This window comes from Myxocyprinus asiaticus, chromosome 42 (genome assembly GCF_019703515.2).
Source record: "Myxocyprinus asiaticus isolate MX2 ecotype Aquarium Trade chromosome 42, UBuf_Myxa_2, whole genome shotgun sequence".
NCBI lineage: Eukaryota > Metazoa > Chordata > Actinopteri > Cypriniformes > Catostomidae > Myxocyprinus > Myxocyprinus asiaticus.
This window is the reverse complement of record NC_059385.1, coordinates 30768508-30787272: the sequence shown is the minus strand read 5'-3', so window position 1 is coordinate 30787272 and position 18765 is coordinate 30768508. Positions and strand designations below refer to the sequence as shown.

The 18765-nt window shown below is 38.7% G+C and overlaps 1 protein-coding gene across 2 annotated transcripts in view; it reads left to right on the top strand.

The window, feature by feature from the left end:
• Positions 1-1003: 1003 nt before the first annotated feature.
• LOC127432338 (A-kinase anchor protein 2-like) overlaps positions 1004-18765 on the top strand; it is a 71706-nt gene continuing 53944 nt past the window's right edge. Inside the window, exons 1-2 of one of the 2 annotated variants that reach the window (XM_051683265.1) lie at positions 1004-1244; positions 1400-1500. The gene's annotated coding sequence lies outside the window, so the exon portion shown is untranslated. The remainder of the gene's footprint in view (positions 1245-1399; positions 1501-18765) is intronic. The other variant, XM_051683268.1, reaches the window with a different exon arrangement.

The following is an 18765-nucleotide window of genomic DNA, read 5'->3' as shown; positions in this document are numbered from 1 at the left end:
TGTCAACATTGTATTTTGTAGTAAAATCATAAAAAAAAAAATTGAAATTGAACATTGTTACTATATTAATAACATATTACTGTAGTAACACCATGGTTATTTGCATTAAAACTATGACTTTTGACCTTTACTGTGACCAAATCACTTCAAGGAAATCAACCTTTATATTCATTTTTATTTATTATTATTATAAGTATTATTAAAGGAATTATTAAGAGTAGAGACAGGAAATAGGATGGAAAAAAGTTGGACAGATACTCGGATAGATACTCAACTGAAAATTTATGTCAACAGAGTTTGACATTAGCATGTCGCTAAGCTAACAACAAAAGAATGCTCTAATAAACAAAAATACAAAGCCGACACAATTATTGGGTAAAATAGTCATTTTTAAATACATTAAACTATTTTAGCTGTACTTTTTTTGGTATCGAATGAAATATGCAGATTATATTCTACATTTCTCTCGCTTTCTCCACATCTTTGATTTATTTTATCAATGAGCTTCTGGCATTGCCTTTTCTGTGAATTTGGACAAAACAAGGTCTCTTTGAGTGTAACAGATATTTTTTTCAAATCATGCATGTGTTTTTATATTGCTGACAAGCATAAGGATATTCTTCAGATGCCTTGAGGTCTTTTAACTTTTCCTCTAATAAGTCCACCGTGGGACATTGTTGCACAATTTAATTGTTCTAGAACATGTGCAATGCGAAAAACAAAAAGCAATGTGTTTGTATTTGCTAGAGTGGAAACAAAAGCAATATGGGGGCCAGACTGAATAGGCGGCTGTAACCCGAGCAAAGAGCTCAACTCATTGTGATCAGTTCCTGATTGCACTAGAATGAGAGAGAAACCTCCACACAGCTTCAGTCCTGCTCTAGTCATTCATTATTCAGCAGGCACATGCTGAGTGAGAGAGAGAGGCGCAAAGACAGAGAGAGAGAGAGAGAGAGAGAGGAGATAGACGTGCAGAGAGAACAGCACAGTGTGCGAGGGAGAGACGAGAGAGAGAGAGAGATCAGCAAGCTCAGTGCGAGCTGGACACCAGCAGAAGCTTGTGCATGAAAGCGCTCAATATCAAAGTTGCTGCAGCAGTGCGTGCATCTGAGAGTGATGCACTGACGCATTTACATCACGCAGACTTCAGTACAGACTCTTCAGTTTCACAATATTGGCTCAGTGACCGTTTCAATCTCCAGCCGAGGAACTGATAGACACTTGATGCTGTCTGCTAGTAAGAGGTAAATCTTCAGTTTTACATTGTCAGAAACATATGAATAACCATATGATGCAGTCATATGCACTGTGAAGAGCTGAATTTCAAACAGTCTATGCATACCTGTTGTAAACATAATGATTCATTTATGTGTATATGTTTTGTCTATGATGATGGTAGTTTTAATCAACGCACTGAGAATTGAAAGAGGGACTGCAGTGGTTCAGATGTCTCCAGTGCAGGTCACCTCTGCTTCTTGCATGACTGCACCGATTATTGAGGTGAATAACAGTCACTATGTCTCATGCAATTAAAGTTGCGCATTATTTGCTTGAGAATTTTTAAAGATTAAGGTAGCACTTTAAATTAATGCAACACGCTTCGTTAAGGGATTAAAGAGGGTTTTATGAATGATTAATATGGCATTTACAAATGTTTTATAAATCATTGATATGTGGTCATAACAACATGAATATAAATAATGTTTCATGCAATGCTTGCCAAATATTGAGCCATTTTACCTCCCATATTATAAATGCTTAATAACACTTATTCGACATTAGTAACCTATGAAAATTTACCATATGAAGAATTTGTTAAGGAGTTGCAAACATTAGAATCATGTACATAAAGTTCAGTATGATTTAATGGTGACCAGGCTTTATTAAATATGCTGTAAATGAGCATGAAGACCTGAAAAGTGTTTTTGCAGAGGACTTAAGGTAGCTATGACCGGTAAGTTGGGACACTCAGAGTAGCATCATTCTTTTGACAGTTTGAAAAGGATACTAACAACACAGGTGAGTCAAGACATTACAGTAATGAATATATACACAAAGTGGACTGTAGCAAAATTACATAATATCTCTTTTTTTAACCTCACTATAATAGTCTATTTTTACAGCATTGTGACATAAATCATGAATATGGGCATTTTATGGTTTTTGTTAATATAAGTATTAGTGTATTTTTTAATCATTTATAATGTAAGTTAAAATGCTCACTGTTTGGCAAGTATTGCATAAAAGTTGTCTTTTAAATTATTGTTGTTATAACTGCATATCATTGATTTATAATGCAATTGTAAATGGTATATTAGTCATTAATGAACCCCTTTATAAACAATATTTCTATAAGTGTTTTATAAAGCATTTATTACATTTAAATTAAAAAGCTCACTGTTTGGCAAGTATTGCATCAAAGTTTCCCTTTTAATTAATGTTATTATAACCGCATATCATTGATTTATAATGGTGTATTAGTCATTAATGAACCCCTTTATAAACAATAATAGTATGAATAAGTGTATGTATTTACAGTTCATCCGGAAAGTATTCACAACGCTTCACTTTTTCCACATTTTGTTATGTTACAGCCTCATTCCAAAATGGATTAAATTCATTATTTTCCTCAAAATTCTACAAACAATATCCCATAATGACAACGTGAAAGAAGTTTGTTTGAAATCTTTGCAAATTTATTAAAATAAAAAATGAAAAAAAATCACATTTACATAAGTATTCACAGCTTTTGCCATGACACTCAAAATTGAGCTCAGGTGCATCCTGTTTCTACTGATCATCCTTGAGATGTTTCTACAACTTGATTGGAGTCCACCTGTGGTAAATTCAGTTGATTGGACATGATTTGGAAAGGCACACACCTGTCTATATAAGGTCCCACAGTTAACAGTGCATGTCAGAGCACAAACCAAGCCATGATGTCCAAGGAATTGTCTGTAGACCTCCGAGACAGGATTGTATCGAGGCACAGATCTGGGGAAGGGTACAGAAACATTTCTGCAGCATTGAAGGTCCCAATGAGCACAGTGGCCTCCATCATCCGTAAATGGAAGAAGTTTGGAACCACCAGGACTCTTCCTAGAGCTGGCTGCCCGGCCAAACTGAGTGATTGGGGGAGAAGGGCCTTAGTCAGGGAGGTGACCAAGAACCCGATGGTCACTCTGACAGAGCTCCAGCGTTTCTCTGTGGAGAGAGAAGAACCTTCCAGAAGAACAACCATCTCTGCAGCACTCCACCAATCAGGCCTGTATGGTAGAGTGGCCAGACGGAAGCCACTTCTCAGTAAAAGGCACATGACAGCCCACCTGGAGTTTGCCAAAAGGCACCTGAAGGACTCTCAGACCATGAGAAACAAAATTCTCTGGTCTGATGAAACAAAGATTGAACTCTTTGGTCTAAATGGCAAGCGTCATGTCTGGAGGAAACCAGGCACCACTCATCACCTGGCCATACCATCCCTACAGTGAAGCATGGTGGTGGCAGCATCATGCTGTGGGGATGTTTTTCAGCGGCAGGAACTGGGAGACTAGTCAGGATCGAGGGAAAGATGAATGCAGCAATGTACAGAGACATCCTTGATGAAAACCTGCTCCAGAGCGCTCTGGACCTCAGACTGGGGTGAAGGTTCATCTTCCAACAGGACAACGACCATAAGCACACAGCCAAGGTAACAAAGGAGTGGCTATGGGACAACTCTGTGAATGTCCTTGAGTGGCCCAGCCAGAGCCCAGACTTGAAACCGGTTGAACATCTCTGGAGAGATCTGAAAATGGCTATGCACCGATGCTCCCCATCCAACCTGATGGAGCTTGAGAGGTCCTGTAAAGAAGAATGGGAGAAACTGCCCAAAAATAGGTGTGCCAAAATTGTAGCATCATACTCAAAAAGACTTGAGGCTGTAATTGGTGCCAAAGGTGCTTCAACAAAGTATTGAGCAAAGGCTGTGAATACTTATGTACATGTAATTATTTTTTATTTTTTTTCGTTTTTTATTTTTAATAAATTTGCAAAGATTTCAAACAAACTTCTTTCATTTTGTCATTATGGGGTATTGTTTGTAGAATTTTGAGGAAAATAATGAATTTAATCCATTTTGGAATAAGGCTGTAACATAACAAAATGTGAAAAAAGTGAAGCGCTGTGAATACTTTCAGGATGCTCTGTAGCATTTATAACATGAAAGTTTAAATGCTCACTATTTGGCAAGTATAGCATGAAATTAACCCTTATTATTCATGTATTTATAGCTGCATATCTTTATAATGCATTTGTAAATGGCTTATTATTATTAACCCTTAATAAAGGGAACATTAATGCAAAGTGTTACCAAAATTCAGATATCACACCAGCGTTGGTTTGCATGGCAGGGAATGTTGCTAATGCTGTTTACTCTGTCATGGTCTGATGGTGTATGCAGTTGGGATGCAGTTCACATACACTGATGGGGGTGTATTGATTATAGTGGCATTGAAATGTCATTTGAAGGATACTCAGTAAGAGATGATGCCTATTGTCTAGTCATAAAAAGTCATATTATTGATGTCCTCAAACATTCTGGTCTCATCCCAAGTCTCAGTTTTAAACTTCTGCAATTAATTTAGCTTGAACCATTTATCATATAGATTCTATTAAAACTTTGCTTTGTAGATTTGAAAGTTTGAAAATCTCCAAAAAAAAAACTACAAAAAAAGAGAGAAAACAGAAGCAGCTGTCTAAAATCATGTAATATCTAGTATTGCACTGTAAAAGTGAATACCAGCAGTTGTTACCTTAAAGGAATATTCCGGGTTCAATACAATTCAACTCAATTGACAGCATTTGTGGCATAATGTTGATTACCACAAAAATTTATTTTGAATCGTCCGTCCTTTTCTTAAATTTTTTTTAAAAAAATGCACAAATCAAGGTTACAGTGAGGCACTTACAATGGAAGTGAATGGGGCTAATTTTTGGAGGGTATAAAGGCAGAAATGTGAAGCTTATATTTTTTGAATTAATTTTTCTGTTAAAACTCATGTATTATTTGAGCTGTAAAGTTGTTTAAATCATCATTTTACTGTCATTTTATGGTTTTAGGGATTGTTGACATTACATTGTCATGGTATAACTTTCCACAGAAAAGGTTAGTAAGTGATTTTATCACACTAAAATCATGTTAACACACATATTGTTTATGTCTTGTAGCTATACTTGTAGAAATAGTGAGTATTTTAATGTTGAAAAATTGGCCCCTATTCACTTCCATTGTAAGCCTCACTGTAACCCATTTGTTGTTGTTGTTGTTGTTGTTGTTTTTTAAAGAAAAGGAGGGACGAGTCAAAATACATTTTTGTGGTGATCAATATTATGCCACAAATGCTATTGATTGAGCTTAACTTGTATTGAACCTGGAATAATCATTTAAGGAGCTATGTTTGGATGATCTGACCCTTAAAAATTACTTTAATTGGTATAGCCGGAATTCAGGGTGAATTTTGACAATCGCTATATAGTCTGGTCCACTTTGCAGCTTATTCTGGCCGTGAACTACCCAATTAGACAAGAAGTGGCTGCCTGACTGACATGAAAAACAACCAATCAACGTTTGCATTTTTGTACCATTTAGGGGAGTGAAATAATGATACCACAATAATAGACCTGCATGCAACAAAGACATTTAAATAAAGGTGCAACAACGAAAGAAATTCCTCGGAAAAAGTCTGAAACTTTGTGGTCAGAATTTTCCATTTAGAACCCAAGTACTGATTATTTTATGACCATTATTTCATTACCATTATTTCTTGACAAAGCAATACGGAATATACGGTACAGTTGTTCTTAAGGATATCTTGTTACTTGCTACAGTACTAGTCTCGCAGAGCTAGACTTTTGGCAATCAATACAAAGTCTTGTCCACTTTGCAGCTTATTCTGGCTAAGAACTGCCCACTTAGGAAGAGACTGTCTGACTGACATATAAACCAATGGCAGTTTATTATGTATGTTGTATGTTGGCTTATGTAGTAAGCCAACATACTGTTATTTTGTTGACGTGGTTTCTGGTTTTTTCTAAATCCCTAAATCAAGACCAAAATCATCAATTGTAATACCTCCTAGAGCTTTCAAGCGACATCCATCAAATTTTATACAGACCTTCAGACAATTCTGACTCAGGTTGCTATGTCTTTTCTAACTGATCGGAATTATGGTTTTCCCAAACTTGACAATCAAAAATCCCCAAAATCTTGCTGACTTACATTGATGGAATGTTCAAATGGAATATTCTATCTAGCTACATTTGCAAGAGCACCATAGCAATGCCTTGCAACCAACCAAAACACCGTAGCAATCAGCTAGAACAGCCTAGCAACACCTAGCAACCAGATACAACAGCCTAGCAATGCCTAGCAACCAGTCATAACACTATTAGCTAGAATTTCCTGGGAATGGCTAGCAATGAGCTAGAACATCCTAGCAACACCTGGAAAAACTAATCCAGTAGTTGTATCAACCCTTCGGATCTGATGCTAGTTCAGGCAACACTTTAAATTTACTTCTGCTTCAAAATGAATGCCACTACTGGAGAATCATATGTTTCACCCATTTATTACTGATCCTGTTTTTAAGCAATGGCATGTAAAAGGCTTAAGATGTTTTCAAGACTTGTGTAAAGATGGCACCTTTTGTAGCCATGTACAGTTATCTTCTGGATTGGGGTTGTCAGAGTCCCATTTGTTTCGGTTTTTGCAGATTAGACATTGCTCTGCCACTCTATTTCCTAATTACCCCTCTCTACCCCAGTACAAGTATGGGAAGAGTTTCTGGAACTTAATCCTCACCACAAGTCACAAATTTTAAGAATTTATAGTCATCTTTTAGGTTTAGATGATTGTTCTCTTAATAAAATTAAAAGAGCGTGGGAGTGTGAGCTGGGAGAATGTTTTGAAGAGGAATCGTGGGTGGGTGCGCTGGACAGAATATGCTCGAGTTCAATATGTGCTCATCTTGGCCTCATACAATTTAAAATACTACACAGAATTCATTTTTCCAAGGCCCGGCAATCTGAAATATTTCCTAATATTGAAGACAGATGCGATAGATGTTATGTGTCTCAGTGCAATTTGAGTCATATGTTTTTTATTTGTCCTGTGTTGCAAAATTACTGGGTTAATTATTTTACGATTATGTCTGAGGTGTTAAAAGTCGGTATTGACGTTTGCCCTGCTATAGCAATTTTTGGGGTACCAAAGTTCTGGTCTCGATTTAATTCTAAACAACTGGATATTTTAGCCTTTACCTCCTTATTAGCTAGGTGTCGTATTCTACTCCACTGGAAATCTATTAAGCCTCCAACTACATCTCAATGGCTTGTGGATACCATGTTTTTTCTTAAACTGGAAAAGGTTAGATGTTCTGGGAAAAGTTTTTTTTTTTTTTTTAGTGAATGACATTCTTTTATAGCCTACTTTACGTCTCTTAACATCCTGCCTCCTGTCTTATATTTTTTCCCCTCTCTTTCTTTATTATTTCTTCTTTTATTTTATTAATGATCATGTATTATTTTTGGATATATATGTTGGGGGGGGGGGGGGGGGGGTAGTGTTTGTATACTCAGGTGTTTGTATGTATGATAATTTACCCCACCTCTACTTGTATTTTCATTAATTTTGTTGTTTTTGTTGTTATTTTAAGTTTTGGATTTGGAAAATAAGGATAATATTTTTTTTTGTAATAATGATTGTTCTATAATAAAAAAGTTTGAACAGAAAATGTGCTTTTCATGTCACATTTGCTTTTAGGACACTACTGGTTAGGTTCAGGCGTTGGTTTAGGGTAAGAATGTCTGTTGTGTTCGCCTCTCATTTGCTTTTAGAAAACTATTGGTTAGGTTTAGGTTAAAGTTTTAGGTTAGAGAGGTACGTTTTACTCATTAAAACCTCAATCTAATATTCACCTTAAAAACCTTGTCTGATTACAACACCATTTCACTCGCTTTTGGCGCCCCCGCTGGACATTTTACTAGCAAACTGCAGCAAAATTTGAAATGAAGCACGTAATTTAGTTTTGCATGTAATGTTCATGAGATCAGGCTGTTTGTTTTTATGTACCACTAGGGGCAGATTTATGTGAAATAGTTGCAACCACATTAGTGCCATAAAAAGAACTCATTAACATAATTGCACAACAGTGTCAGTCTGCAACCAGTTGTATAGAAAACACCAATAAAATAAAGAGTAAATGTGAGTAGACTTTCTAATCAAAATATGTCCATCCAAAAGTGACAAGTACTGATTTCACAGATAAATTGATATATGATTCTGTCCATTAATTTCTAGCTTTCTTGCTACAAACTGCATTGAACAAACTGCGAATAACACTCAAAAATCAGATGGCACAAGTCTCTCTTTCTAAAAACTCCTGGGAATTGGGTTGCAGTTATCCTATCAAATTGGAACTAGCTATTTCAGCATTTATAAAACGAATCTTATCAATTCAGATCTTACCATGTTAGTGAGAAATACATGCATCAGGAAGTCTGTGAATGATCCCACCACCTACGACACAACAGTACAACACCACCGCTACAACTATTGGGAGAAAAAGATTAGAGAAAAGAGTAAGATGTTATCCTGTGGCAAGAGATGTTACTGTTACCTAATGACTGATAGCTAATTGCCTCTCAAGATGGAAGTGTATTGATTGAAAGTGGCCTTCACTTTAAATAATTACAACAGGTCAACTCACTTGTACCTTGAAGTGAGGTTAGACAAACAGGACCTCTGGAAAACCATATCCTGAAACATGGGTCTGAATTGTCTGAAAGGTTAAAAGGAAGTCCACCATTTTATAACAGAATCGATTTAGCAAAAATGTTGAAATTGCTAGCTCAGGTTAAACTATCTATCCTGGGTTCTCCTCCTAATGTGATTCCAGGAAATCATTTTGCTTAAGTAAACATGTAAGGATTGTGTGTTTGGATACCCCAAAACAAAACTCCTATGTCATTACTGACACACTGCAGAACATTTCCCTCATGGTTTGGCCGTAGATTAGACTACTACCAGTGTTTACAAGAAATTATCCATCCATATCCTATTTCTTGTAAATGATACAAGAAAACCGCTATCTGCACATAATCATGGCCAGGTGAAGTGGTGTTTTGTTTTGACATTATATGTTAATGGGAGGTAGAAAGCATGTTAGCGGCTTGAAATTTTCTCTGTTGTGTAATGGAAGGATTGTCAGGTTGATGTTAGCCAAGGGGTATCGTTTACGTGGTTAGAAACCAGAACAGTTGAACCCATATGGTGTATTCCACTTTGTTGTCCCTGTTGTCCATCGAAGTCTGTGGAACTAGATTTCATTGTGTATGCAGCTTTTGCGCAGTGTTCTAGAGGCAGAGTCAGTTGATGGTCAGCTGTGATTTCCAGGAAAAATATTGTGCAACACAATCTGTGTATTGGGGATACTCACCCCCCCCCCTTGTTGGTCATTGTCTTTGGCTGTTCAGCAACACAATCTCTGTCCTAGAAAAGCACCACCCTTTTATTTTCAGTTAAAACAAATGATAACTCTAATCTACTGTAAAACTCAAGCATTGTCTCTATAAACAGTCAGTTACAATTGTCTGCTTTTCTAAATTAAAGAAAAAGTTCACTCAAAAATGAAAAATTCTGTCATTATTTAATGCCTATTCACACCAAGCCCGAATTTTCGCTGCGAATGTTTGTTGCAAACAAGCTTTTGAATAGGAACAATGGATTCTCATGTCGCTATTCACCCTGCCGACAATCTGAAAGTTTTTTACGAAGAGCAGTCCGATTATTATTAAATTTTTCTGACTGAAAATCCTGTGTGTTGGTGGCACCAATGGACTAAAAGTTACTTAGCAAACTGACATTAAACACCTAATGAAGAATAACTAGGAACCGGCATTGAAAATAAATGTGAGCACAACAAAAATAGTGTTATTCAAATATGCGGATAACAAGGAGGGAGTTATCATGGCCAGGAATTGCAGAAAACAATGGAATAAATGGTGAGTTTGTAATAGGTTCGGGAGTGGATTTGCCTTCACACCGTATAACCCGAGAATAGACCATTCGTTGGCAGTTTGTCTCATAAATTTGTCTCAGATAGTTGTGAATAGACCTTTATTCACCCTCATGTTGCTTCCAAACCCGCATGACTTTCTTTCATCTGCGGAAAACAAAAGGAAATAATTTATTGAATGTAGTATACTGTATTCAATTCAACACAAAATTCTATTTTTGGTGAACTATTCCTTTAAAATCAGTCCTTCTATCATTCCAAAGCAATCATCATACTGTGTATTCACCTGTTCAACAGACTTTTTAAAACTAAATTTTAGCATTTAAAATGCTTCTAATTTATTTTAAGAGTATTAAAAATATATAAATAAAATAAAAAGTCTATCAAAAAGAATCTTCTTATGTATGGTGCTTCTTAAACTTAGCATGGTATTATTATTGTGTAAATGTTAGAGAAAATGTTTAAAGTTATGTATGAATCTCACAATTCTGTGAAGAACATGTCCATCATATTTCTTGTAATATTTCTCCCCAAAATAATATAACTCCCCCCCAGTAACTTAATGCAAGAAAAACTTATTGTCATTGCCATTACTGTAATGTGAGAAAAAAACAATAATTTATATATAGTATGTATACATCATGATATTACTTGTTGTACTGTTTCAATGTATGTCTTTTAATTTAGTTATTTAAGTAAAGTTAAATGCACCTCTGATTCGTGCATCATGGGGCAGATTCTTTATAAAGATAAAGAGGTTTATAAAGAGGTTATAATCTGTTGTTTCATCATATGATTTTTCACTAAGCTTGAATGATGTAATTACTATGAATGATTATTGAGGAATTTAACACTGTGTATAAAACTCTAAATGAAGTGACAGATGCTCATTACCAAATTCCGGAAGGAACTTTTCATTTGCTGGATTGTTTTTGGTGTGGCCAGAATGCTCTAAATACTCAGTGAGCAGTATCTGAAAATAGCTTTTGATTTCATTCTGGCCACATACACACTGCAAAGTTACGTGAGTGACAGTTGCATTTAAATGGGGGAGTGAATACTCTAAATTATCGTTCCGTGTCTGTATGTAATACAGGAGTCACTCCCAAACCAGCAATGATAGTCATAACCCTAGCAACATTGTGCAGCTTTAAACAAAAAACATGGATGCCATCAGTGTAATCAGTTTGATGTTTAATAGAGTTATTTTAGTTATATATATGTTAGTTATGTTTGACCAAAGTAATATATTCTCAGCAGAGACATTGTTAATCTGCTGTTTTTAAACATGGCAAAAGTTGTCTGGATCGCACTGCAGCATGTCTGAATATTTGTCCAGTTATGACACTACTTTTTATGATTTCATCTTCATTTGATAAATTACTGTTGCCTTGATCAATAGAAAATGTTCACAAACACCTCTTTTTAATAAAATTCAGTGTTTACCATCTGCTTTCTGTGGGCAGTAATAGTGTGACATACATTTTTCATGCCCCGAAAAATCACCCACGCTGTGCCCTTGATGTCACATCCATTTTGATCTCCAGCAAGCGAGATACTGCACTACATTTGCACAGAAGAAAATTAAAGGGATAGTTCATACAAAAATGAAAATTCTCTCATCATTTACACACCCTCATGCCATCCCAGATGTGTATGACTTTGTTTCATGTGCTGAACTTAAATGAACATTTTTAGAAGAACTTCTCAGCTCTGTCCATGCAATGCAAGTGAATGGGTGCCAAAACTTTGAAGCTCCAAAAATCACAAAAGTCAGCATAAAAGTGATCCATAAGACTCCAGTGGTTTAATTATCTTCTCAATGTCTTCAGACATGATATGATAGGTGTGGGTGAGAAACAGATCAATATTTAAGTCCTTTTTTTTTTTTTTTTTTCACTATAAATGCTTCTCTCTGCTCAGTCAGTCTCCACTTTCACATTATTTTTCTTGTTGTCAAGGATTAGACCAGAGATCCAAGTGTGGAGGCAAAGTTAACGGGATTTATGAACAATAATATAACACAGCTGAGCTAGTGAAGCATGAGGGAGCCCAGCACCGACTGCAGCGTGGAGATGGAGAGTGTGTTCGTAGGCTTGTGTGCGTTGTGGTAGTGTGGAGTGCAGATCTGCGAGGAATCCTCTGCAGGAAAGTGTGTTCATTGGCTTGAGTGTGTTGTGGTAGTGTAGAGGGATAACTGATGAGGAATCCTCGGGTGGAGAGTCGAGGCAAGTAAAGAAACCAACAGGAAGGTAACCACAATCCGGGCACTGCGGCAAAAACTGGCAATCAACAGAGAAAACACGTAACAGGACCAACTAGGGCAGAGAGAGAGCGGTGAGTAACAACATACATAACAACAATCTACAGTGCATCCGGAAAGTATTCACAGCGCTTCACTTTTTCCACATTTTGTTATGTTACAGCCTTATTCCAAAATGGATTAAATTCATTATTTTCCTCAAAATTCTACAAACAATACCCCATAATGACAATGTGAAAGAAGTTTGTTTGAAATCTTTGCAAATTTATTAAAAATAAAAAACTAAAAAAAATCACATGTACATAAGTATTCACAGCCTTTGCTCAATACTTCGTTGAAGCACCTTTGGCACCAATTATTGCCTCAAGTCTTTTTGAGTATGATGCTACAAGCTTGGTACACCTATTTTTGGGCAGTTTCTCCCATTCTTCTTTGCAGGACCTCTCAAGCTCCATCAGGTTGGATGGGGAGCGTCGGTGCACAGCCATTTTCAGATCTCTCCAGAGATGCTCCCCAGAGCCACTCCTTTGTTAACTTGGCTGTGTGCTTAGGGTCGTTGTCCTGTTGGAAGATGAACCTTCGCCCCAGTCTGAGGTCCAGAGCGCTCTGGAGCAAGTTTTCATCAAGGATGTCTCTGTACATTGCTGCATTCATCTTTCCCTCGATCCTGACCAGTCTCCCAGTTCCTGCCACTGAAAAACATCCCCACAGCATGATGCTGCCACCACCATGCTTCACTGTAGGGATGGTATTGGCCAGGTGATGAGCGGTGCCTGGTTTCCTCCAGACATGACGCTTGCCATTCAGACCAGAGAGTTCAATCTTTGTTTCTCATGGTCTGAGAGTCCTTCAGGTGCCTTTTGGCAAACTCCAGGCAGACTGTCATGTGCCTTTTACTGAGGAGTGGCTTCCGTCTGGCCACTCTACCATACAGTCCTGATTGGTGGAGTGCTGCAGAGATGGTTGTTCTTCTGGAAGGTTCTCCTCTCTCCACAGAGAAATGCTGGAGCTCTGTCAGAGTGACCATCGGGTTCTTGGTCACCTCCCTGACTAAGGCCCTTCTCTCCCGATCGTTCAGTTTGGCCAGGCGGCCAGCTCTAGGAAGAGTTCTGGTGGTTCCAAACTTCTTCCATTTACGGATGATGGAGGCCACTGTGCTCATTGGGACCTTCAATGCTGCAGACATTTTTCTGTACCCTTCCCCAGATCTGTGGTTTGATACAATCCTGTCTCGGAGGTCTACAGACAATTCATTGGACTTCATGGCTTGGTTTGTGCTCTGACATGCACTGTTAACTGTAGGACCTTATATAGACAGGAGTGTGCCTTTCCAAATCATGTCCAATCAACTGAATTTACCACAGGTGGACTCCAATAAAGTTGTAGAAACATCTCAAGGATGATCAGTGGAAACAGGATGCACCTGAGCTCAATTTTGAGTGTCATGGCAAAGGCTGTGAATACTTATGTACATGTGATTTTTTCGTTTTTTATTTGTAATAAATTTGCAAAGATTTCAAACAAACTTCTTTCACGTTGTCATTATGGGGTATTGTTTGTAGAATTTTGAGGAAAATAATGAATTTAATCCATTTTGGAATAAGGCTGTAAAATAACAAAATGTGGAAAAATTGAAGCGCTGTGAATACTTTCCGGATGCACTGTAGCAATGAACACGAAACAGAGTGGGGTTAATATAGGCAGGAAACAAACAAGGGGCAGGTATCGACAGCCAGCTGAAAGTTGGCATGATCAGCGTTTCCATGGAAACAATCAAGGTTCCCGTGTAAATGCTGATTCCACGTGCCAGCGGCACCTGAAACACATGAAGAAGAGAACGTAAACACAATAGAACAAACTTGCAGACTCACCGAGACTGTGACACTTGTGTTTTTAGTGATCCACATTCTTCATGCATATCATGAAGGCAGGGAGAAGAATTTCTAGTAAATAAAGGACTTAAATATTGATCTGTTTCTTACCCACATCTATCATATCACTTCTGAAAATATGGATTAAAACACTGGAGTCGTACAGATTACTTTTATGATGCCTTTATGTGCATTTTGGAGCATCAAAATTTTGGCACCCATTCACTTGCATTGTATGGACCTACAGAGCTGAAATATTCTTCTAAAAGTCTTCATTTGTGTTCAGCAGAAGAAAGAAAGTTATACACATCTGGGATGGCATGAGCGTGAGTAAATGATGTGAGAATTTTCATTTTTGGGTGAACTATCCCTTTAAATAATGCTGTTTTGGTCTTAGGATAATGAAAGCTGGATCCCACCACGGATTAAAAATTAAAAGAGGTAATCCAGACTTTATATCTCACAATTTTGACTTTATTTTTATAGAAATAAAGACATGTATTTGAGATGATAGAAATTTAAATTAGAAATAAAGTAAATTTCGGGGAAAAAAAAAGTTAATTTCTGATCTCACAATTGACTTTATTTCTTGCAATTGCAACTTTATAACTTGCAATTTCAACTTTATATCTTGCAATTTTGACTTTATTTCTCACTATTTTGACTTTGCATCTGACAATTGTGACGTTATTTCATGCAATTTTGACTTTATGTCTTGCAATTTCGACTTTATTTCTATAGAAATAAAGAAATGTATTTAAAATGATAAAAATAGTCAATTAAGAGAAAAGGTAATTCTGACTATATTTCACAATTGTGACTATTTCAAGCAATAATGACTTTATAACTAGCAATTTCGACTTTATATCTCACAATTTCAACATTAAATCTCCCAATTTCAATTGCATTTCTAGCAATTGCGATATATAAATTTACACTTGCGATTTTACTGTATATCTCTTAATTACAAGAAATAAACATGCAATTGTGAGAAATAAAGTCGAAATTGCGAGAAATAAGTTGGAAATGCGAGAAATAAAGTCAATTGCGAGAAAAAAGGTATTCTGTACTTTGTGTCTCACAAAATTATGACTTTATTTCTCGCAAATGTGACTTGATAATTCGCAGTTTTGACTATATATCTTGCAATTTTTTCTCACAATTGTGAGTTTATTCCTTGTAATTATGAGATCTAAACTCGCAATTGATATAAAGTCAGAATTACCTTTTTTATTTTATTATTCAGTGGTAGGAGCAAGACACCATACAGGACTGTTATTGCTACAGTTAGTTTTTGGGTTTGGGTCAGGAGTATATTAATGTAATAACTCAAAATTTTCCCAAAATCAGATGCGCTGCGACTTTCACGTCTCATCCGTTCAAAGAAATAAGTGGAAAAATGCAGTTTTGCTCTCAGTACTTTTGCACATATGCACGACTATAGTTCCAGCTTCGACCACTGGGGGCAGTGACTTTCACATCACATCCATTCAAAGAAATAAGTGGAAAACGTCCTTTTTACTTTCGTAACCTCCATTCCCTGATGGAGGGAATGAGATGTTGTGTCGATGTAGTGACACTAGGGGTCGCCCTTGGGAGCCCCAAACACCTCTGATTTTTGAGAAAAGGCCGATGGGAATTGGTGAGTGGAATTTGCATGCCGCTCCCCTGGACATACGGGTATAAAAGGAGCTGGCTCACAACCACTCATTCAGGTTTTGTGCTGAGGAGCCGAGACAGGGTCCCGGCCATTTCAGCGGGTAGTTCAGAGTTGTGGCAGGAGGGACACAACGTCTCGTTCCCTCCATCAGGGAATGGAGGTTATGAAAGTAACCAGGATGTTCCCTATCTGTCACTCACTCGACGATGTGTCGAGGTAGTGCTACTAGGGGTCCCTATACGAATTGCCACAACTAACTGAACTGTGTTACGTGGACTGGCAGTGCGAGATGGGCAGACCACTGTGTGCCTCTTAGCCAGCGCACCTGGCCATCATGTAACTTCCCCCAACGCTCCTATGAGTGTCGTATGGTCCCCTGCACCTCGGGGACAAGTCGACTGCCCAAAAAATGGGGACAGGGTCACCAAAAAAGAGTGGAAATCGATCAACTGGGGGCCATAAGTGTCCGCATTGGGGGGGTGTCACTCCCAAGGGGAAGAATCTGCGGAGACCACACCCTGCCCGAAGGGGAGGTAATGTGTGGAAATACATCACATGGTCTTACCGAGTTTTGCCGGCAGTGTCTCCAGGCACGTGTCGCCCCCAGTGCTAACCGATATGGCCTCAAACCCGTAGGTAGAAGGACCGAGGCGGAGAGCCGCTGGGGTGGCTTTCCCTCTAACGACGGAAAGCCGTGACCGCAACATTGCCATGGTCATGCCGTGTGGACAGTGCTCAAGCACGTAAGACAGCGATCGTGGGCATTGGAAGTGGAGAGGTAACGACCGCAACCAGGAAATAAACACAGACGGAAAGACATCCTTAAAAAGATGCTCTCCGTCAGTGCCAATCTTTTAGTAGGGAAACTATACTCTTTTATTGCAAGAATATATACTCTTTTAGACTGTCGAAGCACCCAGGGGCGTTCTCTGCACTCCACCGGTGCAAGAGGGAGAGAAGCTGCTGTAATGTGCCGTAAATCCAACAGTTTTTTAGAGGTGAATGGAACGGCAGAGGATTCAGCTCGCTGAACACAACCACTTGGCTCCGAAGAGAAAATCTGAATGAGTGGTTGCGAGCCAGCTCCTTTTATACCCGTATGTCCGGGGGAGTGGCATGCAAATTCTACTCGCCAATTCCCATTGGCCTTTTCTCAAAGATCAGAGGTGTTTGGGGCTCCCAAGGGCAACCCCTAGTGTCACTACATCGACACAAAGTCGAGTGAGTGACAGATAGGGAAATGCAGTTTTGCTCTCAGTACTGTTGCACATATGCACGACTATAGTTCCAGCTTCGACCACTGGGGGCAGTTCAGACAATCGGAAAGCATAGACCGATTTTAGTAGACTAGCTGATTTCCCTGCCGACTAGCTAGCTGCAACACCAAGCAAAATGAAGCTAAATTTGCCCAAGTTTATTTTTAGAGTAACAAATATATTAATTAAATGTTTATGGCAATTCACTTTCAATTCAAGACAAGATATATGCAGCTGCTGCTCATGTAGATTATTGATTGTGGATGTTGACAGGTACATTGGATAGGCAGTGGAGATGAAGGCCCAAGATTTATTCACACCATCTAAATAAAGCAGGGTTACCAGGAGCTGCAAATAGGACTGTGGGATGCTCTGATTATCTGTATCAGTCGCACGTTACGCTCACAGCACTCCACACAAGAACCACTGACACCGTTCCTTTCTACATGGGTTTGCCTTCTATTCAATCTGCAGTACAGTATGATAACATGGCACAGTGTTGTTGAAGGCAGCCCTCAGGACAAAGAGCAGCTAACTGAGTTTGTGATGTCATTGAGCGCTGACACTGATGAAAGCCAAGTCACAGTCAGGAGTTGCATTCAAGAGTCAATAGGCGACTGTTACAGTCACTCAAACGGGATTAATTCATACACACGACTGTTTAAACAAGGTCACTAAGGTCATGTCAAAGATAATTGAATGGCATTACAGGTAAGGGTCACCCTTAAAGATGAAGATATGTCCACTCAATGATTTAGGGATGTTGTCTTGTGATGTTAATTACTCAAGGCCATATTTACTATGTACTTCGGAATGTGACCCCAAAAATTATTTGGGCACTTAAGGCACACTTAAAAATGCCTGAATGTCCTTGCATTAGATAACAAAATATGATACCTGGGCTTTTCTGAGCCATTTTTGCAATAACTTCTAACCAACTGATGTCTGTAATGCTGGGTTCTTGGAGTGGAAGAGAGAAGACGCAGGAGTAGATACTTTAAGTCTTTTAATATTAAGCGCTGGAGTGGAACAAACAAAAAGCTCAACAGTAGTAATCGCTGGAATGGAACAAACACTGGAGTCGAACAAACTATTAAGCTATACATCTCAAACTAACAACACAATGTAACACTTCAAGGACTGACAAAGGAATGGGCAAAACTCGAGGATATTTATACAAAAGGAGCTAAGTGAGGGAATGGAAGACAGGTGAGGATAATAAGGAACAGATGGAAGTGATGAAGGCAGTGAAACATGGGAGATGTTGTCCGGTGGAAAACTTCAAAATAAGAGTCCTTGAAGAATGTGAAGAAGACGGATGAGGAGGGTAGGGTGATGCAGAAGGTGAAGAAGGATCCAAGGAGGATGATCCGGGGGCCTGGAGGGCGGCTTCAGGGCTGGGAATGAATCCGGAGGCCTGGGGGGTGGCCACAGGGCAGGGGCTGGGTCAGGAGGCCTGGGAGGCGGCCACAGGGCAGGGACTGGGTCAGGAGGCCTGGGAGGAGGCCACAGGGCAGGGACTGGGTCAGGAGGCAGAACCGCTGGAGGAGGAGACTCTGGGGAAGTGAGCGGAGCCATGGAAGACTCTGAGGGCAGAGCTGTGGAAGAGTCTGAGGGCGGAGCTAGGAGAGGCTCGACAAAGGCAGGCGGAGCCATGTAAGGC